Below are 17,500 nucleotides of genomic sequence, written 5' to 3' on the forward strand. Positions count from 1 at the left end.
TGAGTAGTGAGAGATAAAGAGAGAAAATAAATGATATAGCAACTCAGTTGTCTCCAGAGAGATGCGACGATAGAACTGAACAATTTTCAAATATTTTATTAAAACCATCCTTTTAAATATTATTATTAAATCCATCCTTTCAAATATAACTGCATTTTAATTTGTTTGGAGTAGTTATGCGCCAATACAGTCAATTCTCGTACATATATGACAACGCGAACAGGCAAATAAATACACATTTATGCACGTATAAACAGACATTAATATTCTTACATTAATATGCCTAGTCACACACAATCACTACGCGCACGCACACACTACAACTCCCCTTGTGTCGTGCACAGACATACACAGATGTATATGTCCTATGAATATATATATATATAATATATATATATATATATATACGGTGTGTGTATGTGCGTGTATATAAATATATATATATATATATATATATATAATATATATATATATATATACATAATATATACATGTGTGTGTGTGTTGAGAAAAAGGAGGCAGTCAGAATTTTGGATAACCCTTTATTAACTATTTCGTTCGTTTTCGAATTCGTCAAGAAAATCAAAATGGTAAAAACAGAACGTTTCGTCGTTCATTTATATGAATCGGATACTGTTTTGTTTTGTTTAGAACAGGAGAATATTGTTTTTATTATTTTGGAAAGAGAGAGAGGGAGAGAGAGGGAGAAAGAAAATCAAAGGGGGAGGAATAGAAAGAAAGTCAAAGGGGGAGGAATCACTTCCACCTTGAGCTTCTACAGCACGTGACCATCCAGCGGCCTTGATTCCCTCGCTCCCCATTGCACGAAGTCTAGCCCTGACGATACACCCCATGTGTTGGCTTCGAGGTGCTGCTTTAACTTCAGTCTCTTCACCTTCACCTGGGATGCGTCGCCAGTTCTTATGGCTTCCTCTACAGCCTTAACTAATTCAGTTTCCTTCTTACGCCCTCTATCCACTAAACCTATACTATATCTAAGAGACTCGAATTTAATGGCTCCTTTGACGGTGTACCACCATTTGTTGTTAATAATGGAACCGGCCAACGCCCTCTGTATTAATAACTTAATCCGGCTCCTGTACTTCTCAATTGCCAAAAGGGACTTATTGAGTTTCCAGTAGCCGGAATCCTTACCACATAGCACTTTCAGGGATGTTTGGTCTCGTGATTGGCACGAACTGATTATATTTGGGGATCGATCTGGTACCGTACAAGAATTTTTTCTAATTTTTTACTTAATCTTTCAGAGCAGTCGGTTTCATTTTTAGTATTCTCGTTTGTGAGAGCAATCGAGTTTATTTCAGATATTTTCATTTTGAAAATTATCTCCGGCTAAGCGTTGAGAACAATTTTTGGTATTGCCTTGGCGGGGGTTCGCTCTCTTAGTGGTCCTGTTCTTTTATTCTTTTACTTGTTTCAGTCATTTGACTGTTTGCCATGCTGGCGCACCGCCTTGAAGGGCTTTTTAGTCGAAAAAATGGACCCTAGGACTTCTTTTTTAAGTCTAGTAGTTATTCTATCACTTTTGTTTGCCGAACCGCTAGCTTACGGGAATCTAAATACATCAATACCGGTTGACAAATGATGATGGGGGGGGGGACAAACACATAGATATGTATACATATATGCATACATGCATACGTACGTACACACACACACGCACACACACACACACACACATACACACACACACACACACACACACACATATATATATATAGATAGATAGATAGAGAGAGAGAGAGAGATAGAGAGATGTATACATACATACAAACATACATATATATATATATATATATATATATATATATACGATGACCTTTTTTCAGTGTCCGTCTTTCCGTCTACCAAATCCACTCACAAGGCTTTGGTCGGCCTGAGGGTGGGGGTTTAGCAGAAAACACTTGTCCAAGGTGTCTCGCAGTGAGACTAAACCCGGAACCATGTGGCTGGGAAGCAAGCTTCTTACCACGCAGCCACTCCTGTGCTCATATTCTGACTTACACTCGTTTCAGTCATTCGACTGCCGCCATGCTGGAGCACCGCCTTTAATCGGGCAACTCGACCCCGGGACTTATTCTTTTTTGTAAGCCCAGTACTTATTCTATCGGTCTCTTTTGCCGAACCGCTAAGTAACGGGGACATAAACACACCAGCATTGGTTGTTAAGCAATGCTAGGGGGACAAACACAGACATACAAACAAACACACACACACACATATATATATATATATACATATATACGACAGGCTTCTTTCAGTTTCCGTCTACCAAATCCACTCACAAGGCATTGGTCGGCCCGGGGCTATAGCAGAAGACACTTGCCCAAGATGCCACGCAGTGGGACTGAACCCGGAACCATGTGGATGGTTAGCAAGCTACTTACCACACAGCCACTCAGTACTTATTTTTAAACTTTGTATTTATTCAATCGTTCTCCTATCGCCGGTTATCAAGCGGTGGTGGAGGTGGAAAATAACACACACACACACACAGACAGACAGTCAGACAGACAGACAGACAGTCAGACAGACAGACACACACACACACACACACACACACACACACACACAACACACACATATATATATATATATAACGACGAACTTTAAATTTCCAGTCACAGACTGTTGGTTGGCTTGGGTCGATAGTGGAAGACACTTCTTCAAGTGGTGGTACTGTGGAATTGGGTCGAAGACCATATGGTTGGGAGACAAGCTTCTTATCATATTCTTCAATGCTTCGAATGCTCATTTCGTTCCTTTTTAAAAGTAAACTCACACATACACCAATTTCTATGGTTTTCGTTATATAACACCAATGGACATGAAATATTTGCCTACTTTACTAAACGTTTCCTCTCTTTTTCGCCAACTCCAAATGATAATTGATCTACATTATACTTATTAGTTTCATAAAAAGATAATTCAATAATATATATATTGAATCAATCATTGATTGTTTCTACAGATTATTGAGATAACTTTTCTGACCAAACCTAAATTCTCAATTACTTAACCTACGACTCACATACTCTTCAAAATTTCTTATTGTATTGATAGAGGCATCTTCCATTGGCGGTTTCATTATCTTCTTCACCGTGTGTCTACATCAGATTTCTTTTATGAGGTACTTGTGATTAACGAATTTTCTTTGTAGCCTTCAAAAGAATTAGATGAACAAAATGATACGTAATAGCGGTTTCAAATTTTGGCACACGGTCGGCGATTTCGAGAAGTGAGTAAGTCGATTACATCGACCCCAGTTTTAAGCTGATACTATTTTACCGACCTTGAAAGAATTAAATACACTGTCAACCTCGGTGGAATTTGAACGCAGAACGCAAATACAGACGAAATGCTGCCAAGCATTTTCCCCAGCATGCAAACGATTCAGCCAGTTCGCCGGCTTAAAAAGTGGAATATCAAAAAAAAAAAAAAAAATAGCATATCCATAAAATTATAGTCATGTCTACATTCTTTCTTGTTATGAATTATTATCTGTTTAGCCTGACATTCGCAGGCTTCACCAAATATTTTGTTGATTTCTTTAAACAAAGTCTCGTGATCTGGATAGATTCATCATTCCAATGAGGTAACTTTAACTCAGGAGAGGCACAATAAGGTTGACACACTTTAGTGTATGAAAGTTCGCTTTCAGGCATCGCCTAGAAGGAGCAAGGGTTCTCCGGTGGCGAAAAAAAAAAGAACGATCAAATATTCATGTTTGAATTTGCAAGAACATACTTAGAATGAAGGCCTATTTATTCTTGAGATTACCGCTGTTCTGCGTGCACCCCTGGATTTCCACACACACATGCACGCACACACACACACACACACACATATATATATATATACATATATATATATATATACATATACACATTCATACAGATTTTTGAAATTTCTTCTAGTTTCACTGGAGAAACACATAAAGTAGGTAAAGATCTGAATGTGTTGAGCAGTGAGAAAAACGTCTTAAAAATTTAGAAGCAAATCTGCAGATAGGAAGTCATGTGACATCCTTTCAGTTGATCTCCGTCATATGTTTAAATTCGTCTCAGTCTGTAGGCGGTGAAATTTTGTTCGCTTCATTCGACGTCATATTTAATTATTTCACATTTTTATGTAATTTCTCACCATTTCTTTTAGGTCATCGTTAATCTACATTCCATATGTCTATATCAACAATGGCATGCCACGAGGCAACTCCGTACAACGAGCGTTTTGGTTTGTTGAAATATAAGAAAATCTTTTCCGGTCTGAGTTGTGGTAAAAATCGGCAGTATGGCACTTATTATTATTATTATCAAGTATTGCAATTCTTGGTTATGTAAAAGTACGCCATATGGCAGCTGAAGTTATCACTAGTGTCACTGAGTGACAATAATGCGATTAAGGATATGTTTCAGTTAACATCTTTGCTCTAATCTGTAAATCACACTCTCCCTTGAAGAATTATAGGTTACATTTTGTCGACATGACTTGCACTCAGAAAGGTGAGGACCAAAAGCCTATGTTACTTTGTTCTTCTTCTCTCATTCCACGACATGGCAAACAGTAATAATGAGTATATTTTATTTTAATACCGTTATGACTGTACCGTACATCGAGCTGTTCTTCTTTGGTTTCGGTAGTATATACGTTTTTGTGCAAAAAATTACTCGTTCCTTGACTCTGGGGAAAAAGCGCTGTGACTGGTCCTCTACAGCGAAATATAACCGTGAGTTGACCTTCTGATTGCGAAACGCAGCTGATTCGGTGACAGGAAGGAAGGATAGATAGATAGATAGATAGATAGATAGATAGATAGATAGATAGATAGATAGATAGATAGATAGATAGATAAACAGACAGAGAGATACATAGCAACATACATACATACATACATACATACATACATACATAGAGAGAAGAGGAGGAAAACAGAGAGACACGACTCGACCAATTATTTTACTAGTACTTTATTTATCGACCCCGAAAGGACAAACAGTAAAGTTGGTTTGAATTCAGAGCTCTGAGAGTAAATTCTCCGAGACCTTCCAGTCGAATCGCTTCTGCGTTGAGAAAAATGTTTAGTGGTATTTAGTCCGTAGTTACGTTCTGAGTTCAAATTCCGCCGAAGCCGACTTTACGTTTCATCATGTCGAGAATCGACAAAATAAGTACCAGTTGAATACTAGGGTCGATGTAATCGACATACCCTCTCCCCCAAAATTGCTTGTGCAAATTTTCAAACTTATATTAATTGACATGCCAAGGTGGCGAACCAGCAGAAACGTTACTGCGCCGGACAAAATGATTTGCGGCATTCCTTCCGACTTTACGTTCTGAGTTCAAATGCTGCGGAGTCGACTTTGTCTTTCATCCTTTCGAGGTTGAAATAAGTACCAACTGAGCACTGGGTCGATGTAATCGACTTAACTCCGTTCCCAAAATTGCTGGCCTTGTGCCAAAATTTAAAATTTATATCAGTTTACATGCTTTTATATTCTGAATTCAAATTATCTCCCTTAGATGACAGACCGTACAGCTCCGGATAAAATGCTTTACCATATTTAGTTGCATCGCTAAACGTCTATAGCGTAGTGCTCACTGTGATCAATCAAAGTTAAACAGTTGTTTTTGTGGTTGTTACTGTTTGCTTTCAATGCTTAACCGATACCAGCTCTGTATGTGCGGGTTACGTAAATTGTTTGTTTTAATTGCTTTGAGATAATTGTCTCTGATATGCAGTGACTGGTAATGATATTTTCTCCATAGTGTACAAGCTCTGGGGTCTTTTGTTATATGTTTCTCTGCATTTCTTTTTGGAAATTACAAGGCGCCTATTGTATAATTTATTATAAGCTAATGTCCGTTATATGATAAGCCGAAAATAGTGTTTAATTAATTGAAATTATAAACAAACTAAGAAAAGCCATTAACGTTGATGAAAGTTATACTCAAAGAAGGCAAGAACTTCTGAAACGCTAATTGATTAAAAATAAAATGAAAATATGCGAAATGCGGGCAGTGAATTTCATGTTAAGTATCTATGGTGACAACTACGGATTTGTATCTGCCTTAGAAGATCCCCTCAACAAAGCTTGCAGCTGCGCATTGCTACCAAGATCTCAGGCTCATTTCTCCACCTCCATATCACCGATAAATTTTTGGTAAATAGAAATTCTGGAAAATTTCTACCTTGCCTCTTCTGAGAGTAATTTTCATTATCGCAAATGAATTTACAGTTATAATTTCAATTACTTAAAAATTATTTTCAGATCGGCATATAAATATAATAGCACACAATTAACAAATTTTCACCTCATGCAAAAGGCTCCCTTAGGAAAATTTCTAATGTCACCTATTATGTATACTGGGTGAATTTTCAATCCTCACAATCTGGATTTCTGTTTTCTCCAGGCATATTTCTATAGTTGCTATATTTCTCCGTTATCTATGGGAATCAATAAATCGATCCGAAGATATTTTCCTGGTAGTAATTAACAATGATATCTCGAAGATTTGCTTTAATAATCTCTCTGTTTGAATTGTCGTGTCTAGGAATGTGGGCACCTATTTGGCGTTCACTAGGCTCTTTTTTTAATATATTTCGTAATATTTGTATAATTTCCAGTGCATAAAACCTTAATCGCTGGAGTGTTTGTTTATACTTTATGTTATGAGCAGCCGGGAAACAGTGATTGGTTGCTTCTTTACAGCCACTGCATATTCTTCAGTTAGATTTTAAACTCGACTTCATAATATGTTTCAGTAGTTTATTCTCAACAAGTGTTAAAACACTTTTTTCATCCAGTTCTACTTTGCCAAGTTCGGCCGGGTATTAATAATGTTGGGGATCATTTTACTGGCATGTTAGTATGCATTATTTTGTCCCGTTCTATATTTAATTCCTTTTTGCGTGAGTGTTTGTATTTTATGTTATTACTTTTCCATCCTCACAGCTCGTTAATGTTCTGTTGCTATTTATATCAGTTTCCCTTTAGACACCTATCTCGTTGTGTTTGTGATAAATATAATCTCTTTGTGTCGGCGTTCTAAATGCTGTGATTATTTTCCTTGTTTTCTTATCCAGACTTGCTAATTCACTTAACTTACTATTGAGAATATATACTAAATATATTACTAAAACTGCTAGAGTATTGGTGCCAGTTATCTAATTTCAAGCAATTTAAGAATAAATCTAATCCTTTTATGATACTAATTACTAGCCGTTTATTTAATTTGTCTGTTTTGTACTCAGTGGTTCTTCCACTCGTGAGTAGTTGTATGTACATCTTTAATCTAATTCTCTTATCTCTGTTACTTTATCCAACAGGATATTAGTATTTGTTTTATTAGATTCTCTTTCTTCAGGGTAGTGTTACTGCATTTTTCTTCTAAGCGAATTACAAATTCTTCTGAATACGTACACTACGTGCAACAGGTTTTCCAGCTGCCTGCCATCAACAGCAATTAATATCAGGTCAATTGTATATAGTAGATCAACGACTGTGATTTCATAGAAGTTACATCTGCATCCAGTCTAGTTAATAATGTTGGACAAGGGTGTTAGGTGTTGGTGGAAGTGGAATCGAGAGAAAAAGTCGCCAGGAATATATTTAAAAAAAAATATTTGTCTTTTTATTGAGAATTGATTTCTGTTTACAAATCTATCTTTTGTTTAAAACTTAAATGATCTTCTGCTAACTTAATTCACGATCGATGCACCGGCCGGTTACTTACTCATTATTCATGTTTTAAGATCAAAGAATGGCAAAAGCCTATCAAAGACATTCTTAGGTCCATCTTTCATCTATTTGTCTTCGTTTATGACTTCCTTACAGTTATTTGAACCATTCCGATATCTCTTACAGTTATGTTGGGATTATGTGTTTTTCTGCTTTCATAACCATCAGAGTGCGAGGCACTCTTCACAGGCGCAAGTTCATGAGATGGTTGTCATCTGTAAACAGTTTTGAGTAGGAACTGGAAAGAGAAGTATGAACACGCAATGCGCATGTCAAAATAAAACAGAAGAAAAGAATAAAAACACAATGTCAAACAAGTTATATGATAGTTAGCGTGCCACGTCTGGCACCACTATCACGCACCTTTGCTGCAATTTTCTTGTTTTCTATTAAATATTCTCGTTTGCAATAAAGAGAATTTGAAAGTTTTGGATAACTTATTTGCGCGTCATCTTAATGCATGCACTACACGCCCGAACTTGCTCTGAAGCTCGCTAATCAACGATCAATGTTCTCTAACTCTGAGCAATTCTTGGCTTCCACTCTTTTATATTTCCGATATCTTAGAACCTTGACCATGGTCCATTTCGTCTTCATTCTTTTTCTTTTTTTAGGTATTTTTTAATAACTTTTCTTTTGTCTTGTCCTTATCTAAATATTTTTCATGAGTGTAGTTATTTGATTACATTTATAAAAAGAGAAATTTCTTTTTATAGTTTCCTGATTACATTAATCAGTTCTCCTTTGCTTGCCACTAAGTAGCTCCACAATTGTTACCTGGTTTTATTTTTTTTGTGTGTGTGTCTGTGTGTGTGTCATCTTTTCTAATCACCAAACTAGCAGAACAGTTTGAATGTGGGAAGGAATGAATTGCGATACTTTAGATTGTGTTCAAATTCCGTCCAACTCGACTTTACCTATCAGCGTTCCGGGATTAATAAAATGAAATACCAGTCACGTACTGGGATCGGCGGTACTGACTAATTCTTTCCTCTCAAAGCTGCTGGCCTTGTACCTAAATTAGAAACCATTATGCTGAAGCAAAAGCCATAACTGAAATTGTTAACCTATCTATATCTAGAAAGCTATTTCTTGTATTCAGCTCGACTTTTTTAAAATTTTATAACAAAATCGATGAAAATCGATTTTCTTGTATTCTTTTCTGTTTTCGGCATTATTGTTTCTGTTAAGTTCTTCTCAATGTTAGCTTTATTTACTTTGTTGTGATGTATGCTTTTGTTCTGTTTGTTGTTAGGTGTTTGGTCAAAGATACAGCTTTCTGCAGCTGTGTATTTTGGTACGGGTTTTTTTTATATATATACGAGGATTTGTATGGCTTTCACAATCTTTTGGATTTAAATTTTTTTTCTTTGTGCCTATTTTTGATTTGCTCTAATGATTTCTTTGTTTCCTCTGAAGTGAGTTTTGTAGTATTTTGAATGCGTTTTAAGGTTTCCTTTATTGTATGAGTAGTCATATTTTCTGTGTTGATTTCTTTCACTTGTTGAGTCTAATGTATTTTATATGTGGTGGATTTTGTTTCGGTGCTTCCATTGGTTTGTAGTAGATCGGTTATTTCAAAATTTTGTCGGTTGTTTTGTTATATTTTCAATGTTTATCGTCATATAATTTGTTTTATTTAATTTTTGATATTTATTATTGTTTATTATAAATCTCTGTATATTTGCAACTGCGTTTGTATTGATATTTTCGGTCACTTCGTATTTTCCTTCTCTATCTAGTTTGCCTCTTTTATACAGTAGTGCTGCAATAGGAATGTAATAATTCAAACTAGTGAGCGTTGTATTTTTAATTCGTTTTTATTTCCTCTGCTAAACAGTATGAAAGAAGCCTGTCAGTTCTAACTCAAACATTTAACAAAAGCTCTCCCACGAGCTGCTTGTAACGTTACTTCCCTATCGTAATCGCAATGTGTACCATGTCACTGCGAATAATGTTTTTGTTGCGGATTGTCGCAGATCTGGTTGTGTGGCAAGATGTTTGCTTCACAGCCACGTAGTTCCAGGTTCAATCCCACTGCGTTGAACCTTGAGCGAGTATTTTCTCCTATAGCCCCTGTCCAACCAACGCTCGAGAGTAGATTTGGTAGACAAAAACTAAAAAAACTATAAAAAAAAGCGCGTCACATATATATATTTCAAATACCGATGATATCAAGTGGTTAGCATGGGAATAAAAACCTCATGGCTAATAATTATTATTAAAATTATAATTAAGGGTATCTAAAAGATACCACCTTGCTAGATATATGAACATTTAATGTGGTTTTAGGGTCAAGTTTTGGCTGCTATATCTAGCTTGGTGGTATCTCACACACACATATTATATATATATATATATATATATATATATATATATGTAATCGAAAGAATTAGAGTCAACAAAAAAATCGTCTAACCGTTCCCCTTCTTGTCAACTCCAATTTTTTCAATTATCTATTCACACATGACAGATGCCCAAACGCAACCCTGGAAGTACCCATAATACTACTACTGGATAGCACAAGGTAAAACTGATATGGACGAGCTTTAGACTGTACTCTACCACGTTCTTAACAGAATATACAATAACTATATATATATATAATATATATATCTATATATATATATATATATATATATATATATATATATATATATATATATATATATAAAACGATGCCTTTCGAAACACGTGTAGAATGAAATAAAACGATTTCTGTTCAATCTGCGTTCAGCTCCATTTCTTCAATTCACCAATAATATATATATATATATATATATATATATATATATATATATATGTATATATATATATATATATATATATATATATATATATATATATATAATACTCTTTTACTCTTTTACTTGTTTCAGCCATCCGGCTGAGGCCATGCTGGGGCATATATATATATATATATATATATATATATATATATATATATATACATATATATTATTCTTTCTAAATCTCTGAAAGAGAGACATTCAGTAACAGCTCTTTAAAATAAAGGCTATTTGTCAATACAATGTAGCTGTCCCGAAAGGAACGACGTTACTGTTGTTTTAGCCCCAAAGAACATCATTTCTAGCTGGATATACGACACTGCGTCCTCATATATTCAAGCAGTGAGCTCAGCATTCCCACCAAGCGCAAAACAATATCCATGGACTAGTTTCTGGGTTACTGCTCTTTATCAACACAGAGTAACTGCTTTGGCCAGATGAATTTTTTTATTACGATAATAAATATCACATAAAGAGTGGACAGTACAGGACAATGCACACATATATTGTTATAATGAGCTCGAGTATAACTTATGGCTTAAAATTATTGATGATATATATATATAATATACGTTACCTTTTGTTTTGCGGGGTTATACCCGGTTGCCTGAAAGGCCCAGCGGCTATCCCTTTCCTTTTTTTAATGACGGTTAAGTAGGGTTACTTACACCCACCTTTCTTATCACAGCCTTCTATCTTTTCTCAAACACGTTTCGTGACTGAATCCTCCTCTCCAGCCCTATCTTGCTCTTCAGATGGTATCTGAAGTATAGTAGCAGACCAGGGCCGAAGATGAAGGATCCCGTCACGAGCCCTTGCATTCTAGTCCTCCATACACACTCTTTCGTCACTGCAACTGTACAGAGAAAACATGTCTCACCTTCCTTTGTGAGTCCGGTTGGCGTTACTATCTTTATCATAGATTCAGCCGATAGCTATACTCTACCCAGATGCGACAACGTAAATTATCAAGCCTGACAGCTTCCAACAATGTACAAGAGCGTGCTTCACGGTTTCCTCGTCCAGCCCAGTTCTTGGACATGTCGATGGCACTGACATTCAGTGCTTGGATAACTTCTCGCGAATAGGTAAAGCGTTACGATAACATTGCCAGGTCAGGGATTTTTGGTAATTATCCAAATACCCTGGCCTGAAAGTTTTTTGAAACAAGTTGGTAAGTTGGTTTTCATCGAACCCTAGCGGCCTTCCTAGGACGCCATCGTTTTTACTCTCTACCAACACTTTATGGAAGCACTCCGTCGGTTACGACGATGAGGGTTCCGGTTGATCCGAATCAACGGAACAGCCTGCTCGTAAAATGAACGTGTAAGTGGCTGAGCACTCCACAGACACGTGTACCCTTAACGTAGTTCTCGGGGATATTCAGCGTGACACAGAGAGTGACAAGGCCGGCCCTTTAAAATATAGGTACAACAGAAACAGGAAGTAAGAGTGAGAGAAAGTTGTGGTGAAAGAGTACAGCAGGGATCACCACCACCCCCTGCCGGAGCCTCGTGGAGCTTTAGGTGTTTTCGCTCAATAAATACTCACAACGCCCGGTCTGGGAATCGAAACCGCGATCCTATGACCGCGAGTCCGCTGCCCTAATCACTGGGCCATTGCGCCTCCACAAATCAACTCTTTATACCAAACCGAGGAGGTATTTCCACTGCCGGCCTTGCCCGTCTTGTGATAAGCACGAATGCCTGTCGACACTCCTTTTGCCATTCAGTCAGATTACGTCTTTTAATGAAACTGGGTTCGAATCTCTCCAAGGAGGCTGGTCACAGAAAGAATTCCTCTGCCAGCAGATTCCACACCTTGTCACCCTCCAGGTGGTGCTAGAGAGCCTCAGCCTCAACACATGTCTGCGCATCATTAGCCAGGGCATCCCTAACTCACCTATTAGCAGTTCCTGGCAGCAGACAGAGCGTCTCACAAGTGGCTTTCCTCCTTTCTACAATAAGCGGAAGAGGAAGCGCTCCAACTTGTTTAGCCACGAGTCGGGACAAGGGACAACAGTTAGGCGGTAGGTGATGACACCTGTACCACCTCCGCTCTTCTCTTCAGGGACAGAGCCCGTCCGGACCCAAACAACCGGGCGAAATGCTTCTGCATCTTTTCCTGTCTATAGATCTTGCGCCCCTGTTCGTCAGTTAAAGACTTTATAGATGCTTTTTTGCCCCTCTGACACTACACACGACGGGCCCATCCGGCAACGTTAATACCTTCTCGTCCCACTGCACGTAGCTTAGCTCTAACTCTACAGCCTTCGTTCTTGGCTTTGAGATGACGGTACAGGACAGTTCCCGCTGCCAGCACTCTAGCTGCAGAGTCAGATTCCATAGCTTCGTCTAAATTCTTAACTAGTTCCTTTTCTATTCTAGATCTATTTAAACTTAGCTGATTGCTAAATCTAATAGACTCTAAACGAATGGCTCTCTTAAGGACGTGCCGCCATTTATTATTAATGATGGCGCCACATAGTGCCCTGCGTACTAAATCCTTAATCCGGGTACGAAAGGCTTCACAAGTCAAAATAGACTTGTTCATTTCCCAGTACCCGGGTCCCTGTCTATGACATTTATCTATATGTACCTCACACATCACAAATTTGCATGAGTGCAAAATTGTGGACAACTAAAAGTATCCCTATCTCAAACGAATACCTTGTCTATATAAGATCTGTATGAGCCGCCGTTATTACTCCACGTCCACTGTGGAATGCTCGGCTCATCCAGTTTGTAACGTTCTACTAGATTATAGATCTCTAGTAGACCCTTGAGGCCAGAATTTCCCCTCCTCAGTCGAGCCAACACTATCCAACCGCACATCGAAGATAGTGTTAAATTCTCCTAACAGAACTACCGTTCTCCAGGTTTCGAAAAAAAACCCAGACTGCCTACACTCCTTGGGAACATAGACAGCTACCAGCCTGAAGGACTATTTACTCTCGTGGGTCACATATAGGACAACCAGCCTACCTTCTGGGTCCAGAAAGACTGTACTTACCTGTAAGTCCAAGGTCTTCCGGATTAGAACCACCACGCTCCCTCCTCCTCGTCGGCTAGGAGAAATAAATTTCTCATAGCCATCCAGAAGAGGCGAGAACGCTTGTGGTCCATTGATCTTGGACTCAGTTGCAATGGCCACATCTATATGTCGTGACCTGAGGTCGTCCAGGAAACAACCTTGTTTCCATTTCGACCCAGCCTACGCACATTTGTGCACCCTAGCTCAATCGAAATGTTGATAAAGGGTGATAACCCAGAAACTAGTTCACAATTGATGTCTTTCGCTTCATAGGAACGCTGAGCTTCCTGTTCGAAAATTAAGCACACAGGTAGTGTATCGTATAGCCAGCTAGAAACGATGTTTCATGGGGCTAAAACAACATCGTCACTTTCGGAACAGCCACATTACGTTAGCAAATAGCCTTTGCTATATATATATATATATATATATATATATATATATATATATATATATATATATATGTGTGTGTGTGCGTGTGTGTGTGTGGTGTGTGTGTGTTTGCGTTATCTTTGTCTCCCACTACAGCTTGACAACCGCTATCAGCTTGTTTACACCTCCATAAAGAAACGATACAATATGTCCCAGACTTTACAAAATAAGTACCACACAGGGGTCAATTTGTTCGACTGAACCCTTGAAAGCGGTGCTTCAGCATGAGTTCAATAACTGAAAAAGTTGAACGACTGAATCAAGTAAAAGATAAAAGATCCAAGCTAAAATATTGATTCATCCTTAGACATATTGACTTAATTTTTAGATAGCGTTAGTTTTACTTAAACATTGTGCTTCGATTTTATTAGAATCTTGTTTCTTTTTGTATTATTTCTCTCAAGAGTGTGTATGGTCGTTATTTTCGCTTGTGACGGTTACATAAGCAGTATATTTCATATAATACGTATAATAACAATCAGTCATGCTTCGTTGTTCTATTTCAATTTTTCAATTTTCTATTTTCAGAAATTTATTCCACTTTCTTTTGTTTGTCCCTTTTGCTAAACTTATTTACTCACATTTACGCGACTGCAGCGATATATTTTGTACCTAATAATATGTACTAATTAGAATATGTCAGTTGCACGTAGTGGGTCGATATATTGTAATTTCTAAATATATTTTTTATTAAATTTAGTTTTGTGTCTAGTGATGTTATCGGATAAGTTAATGACTTCTGGTGTGCAAAACTTATAAGGTTTTGAAAACAGAACTACTACTACAACTACTACTACTACTACTACTACTACTACTACTACTACAACCACCACCACCACCACCACCACCAGCCCGTCGATAAGTTCTGAGTTCAAATTCCGCCGAGGTCGGCTTTACCTTTTATCCTTACGGGATCGATAACCTAAGTACCAGGTGAACACTGGAGTCAGCACACCTTCTTCTCCAAAATGGCTGCCTTGTGTGAAAATTTAAAATCATTATTGTGATTTACTTATAATCTGCATGTTTGTTACAATCACTTGCCGAGACATACCCAGCCTCCTAGGGCGAGGGCAGCGAGCTGGCAGAATCGTTAGCAGGCCGGCCGGAATGCTTAGCAGTATTTCGTCTGCCGTTACGTTCTGAGTTCAAATTCCGCCGAGGTCGACTTTGCCTTTCATTCTTTCGGGGTCGATAAATTAAGTACCAGTTACGCACTGGGGTCGATGTAATCGACTTGATCCGTTTGTCTGTCCTCGTTTGCCACCTCTGTGTTTAGCCCCTTGTGGGTAGTAAAGAAATAGGTATTTTATCTGTCTTTATGTTCTGAGTTCAAATTCGCCAAGGTCGACTTTACCTTTAATACTTTTGGGGTTGATAAAATAAGTACCAACTGAGTGCTGGGATTGTTGTAATCAAACTACCCCTCCCGCGAAATTGCTGCTCTTGTGCTAAAATTTGAAACTATTAACATTATTATTCAATAAGAAAGCAACACATACTATCAAAGTGGCACTGGGTTAAAATATTCGAAGCCTATTATACTCATCATGACTACCCGTCTGATAAGGGTACACCAGGCACATGCATCACAACCGTATGTGTGCGACATGGTGATCTCATATCAAGATAAAGAGCACATGACCTTACAGGTGGGGTCCAGTTAAAATTTTCTTCAGGTTGAGTAGCCCCTCCCGCTCAAAAGGTCCCTGAATAAGGGTCGTTTAAAGATGTTGAAACACCCATATTTTCAGAGTATATTCAAACTCCAAAGAATTCCTTTCAACACATGGCTATGATGCTCCCCCACTACTCGTGCTCGTGATCAGAGATGCACATATTGTCATCCACTTAGGGGCATGCTCAACTGGTTAAGGTCAAAGAACTGACAAACAAATCTGAAGTATTTAGCAGAATATTTGCTGTAGCCCATCTTTTACACCAAGATAAAACATGATAACACTTCCACTCAGTTAAGATCAGAAGTTATGAAAGCCAGTGCCTGGTACAGCACCAGGGTATTTATTATGTTAAACACCAAAGTGGCTTGTGCTTTCCAACAACACTTCGTCTTTTAAATATCAGTATTCGGAAAGTATCGTAACTAAATACAAGCCGTTTTGTTGTTGTTGTTGTTGTTGTTGTTGCTGTTCTTCTTCTTCTTCTTCTTCTTCTTCTTCTTCTTCTTCTTCTTCTTCTTCTTCTTCTTATTATTATTATTATTATTATTATTATTATTATTATTGAGTGAGAGAGCAGTTCATGCCATCAAAGTGACACTGGGGTAAAATATACGAAGCCCAATATACCCATCATGACTACCCGTCTGATAAAGGTACACCAGGCACATGCATCACAACCATATGTGCGCGACATGGTGATCTCATATCAAGATAAACAGCACATGACCTTGCAGGTGGGGCCCAGTTAGAATTTTCTTCAGGTTGAGTAGCCCATCCCGCTCAAACGGTCCCTGAATAAGGGTTGTTTAAGGATGTTGAAAGAACCACCCATGTTTCCAGAGGTGAACTATTCAAACCCCAAAGAATCCCTCTCAACACATGGCTATGATGCTCCCCCACTACTTCTGCTCGTGATCAGAGATGCACATATCGTCAGCCACTAAGGGACATGCTCAACTGGTTAAGGTCAAACAACTGACAAGCAAATCTGTGGTATTGAGCAGAATATTTGCTGTAGCCCATCTTTTATACCAAGACAAAACAATGTACATGATAACACTTCCAATCAGTTAAGATCAGAAGCCATGAGAGCCACTGCCTGGTACTTCATCAGGGCATTTATTATTATTATTATTATTATTATTATTATTATTATTATTATTATTATTGAGTGAGAGAGCAGTTCATGCCATCAAAGTGACACTGGGGTAAAATATACGAAGCCCAATATACCCATCACGACTACCCGTCTGATAAAGGTACACCAGGCACATGCATCACAATCATATGTGCGCGACATGGTGATCTCATATCAAGATAAACAGCGCGTGACCTTGCAGGTGGGGCCCAGTTAGAATTTTCTTCAGGTTGAGTAGCCCATCCCGCTCAAAAGGTCCCTGAATAAGGGTTGTTTAAGGATGTTGAAAGAACCACCCATGTTTCCAGAGGTGAACTATTCAAACCCCAAAGAATCCCTCTCAACACATGGCTATGATGCTCCCCCACTACTTCTGCTCGTGATCAGAGATGCACTTATTATTATTATTATTATTATTATTATTATTATTATTATTATTATTATTATTATTATTATTATTGAGCGCTATAAATCGTAAGAATCGTTACAGCCTTGAACGAAATGGCTTGCATTTAGTTACATCACTTTTCGAATGCTCATATTTAAAAGACGATGTGTTGTTTTAAAGAACAAACCACTTTCATGTTTTATTGCTTTTATGTGTTTTCTAAATGATCTTAACATATTTGCTATTGAAAATAGATAATTTACATTCCACTAGGAAGA

This window comes from Octopus sinensis, linkage group LG6 (genome assembly GCF_006345805.1).
Source record: "Octopus sinensis linkage group LG6, ASM634580v1, whole genome shotgun sequence".
NCBI lineage: Eukaryota > Metazoa > Mollusca > Cephalopoda > Octopoda > Octopodidae > Octopus > Octopus sinensis.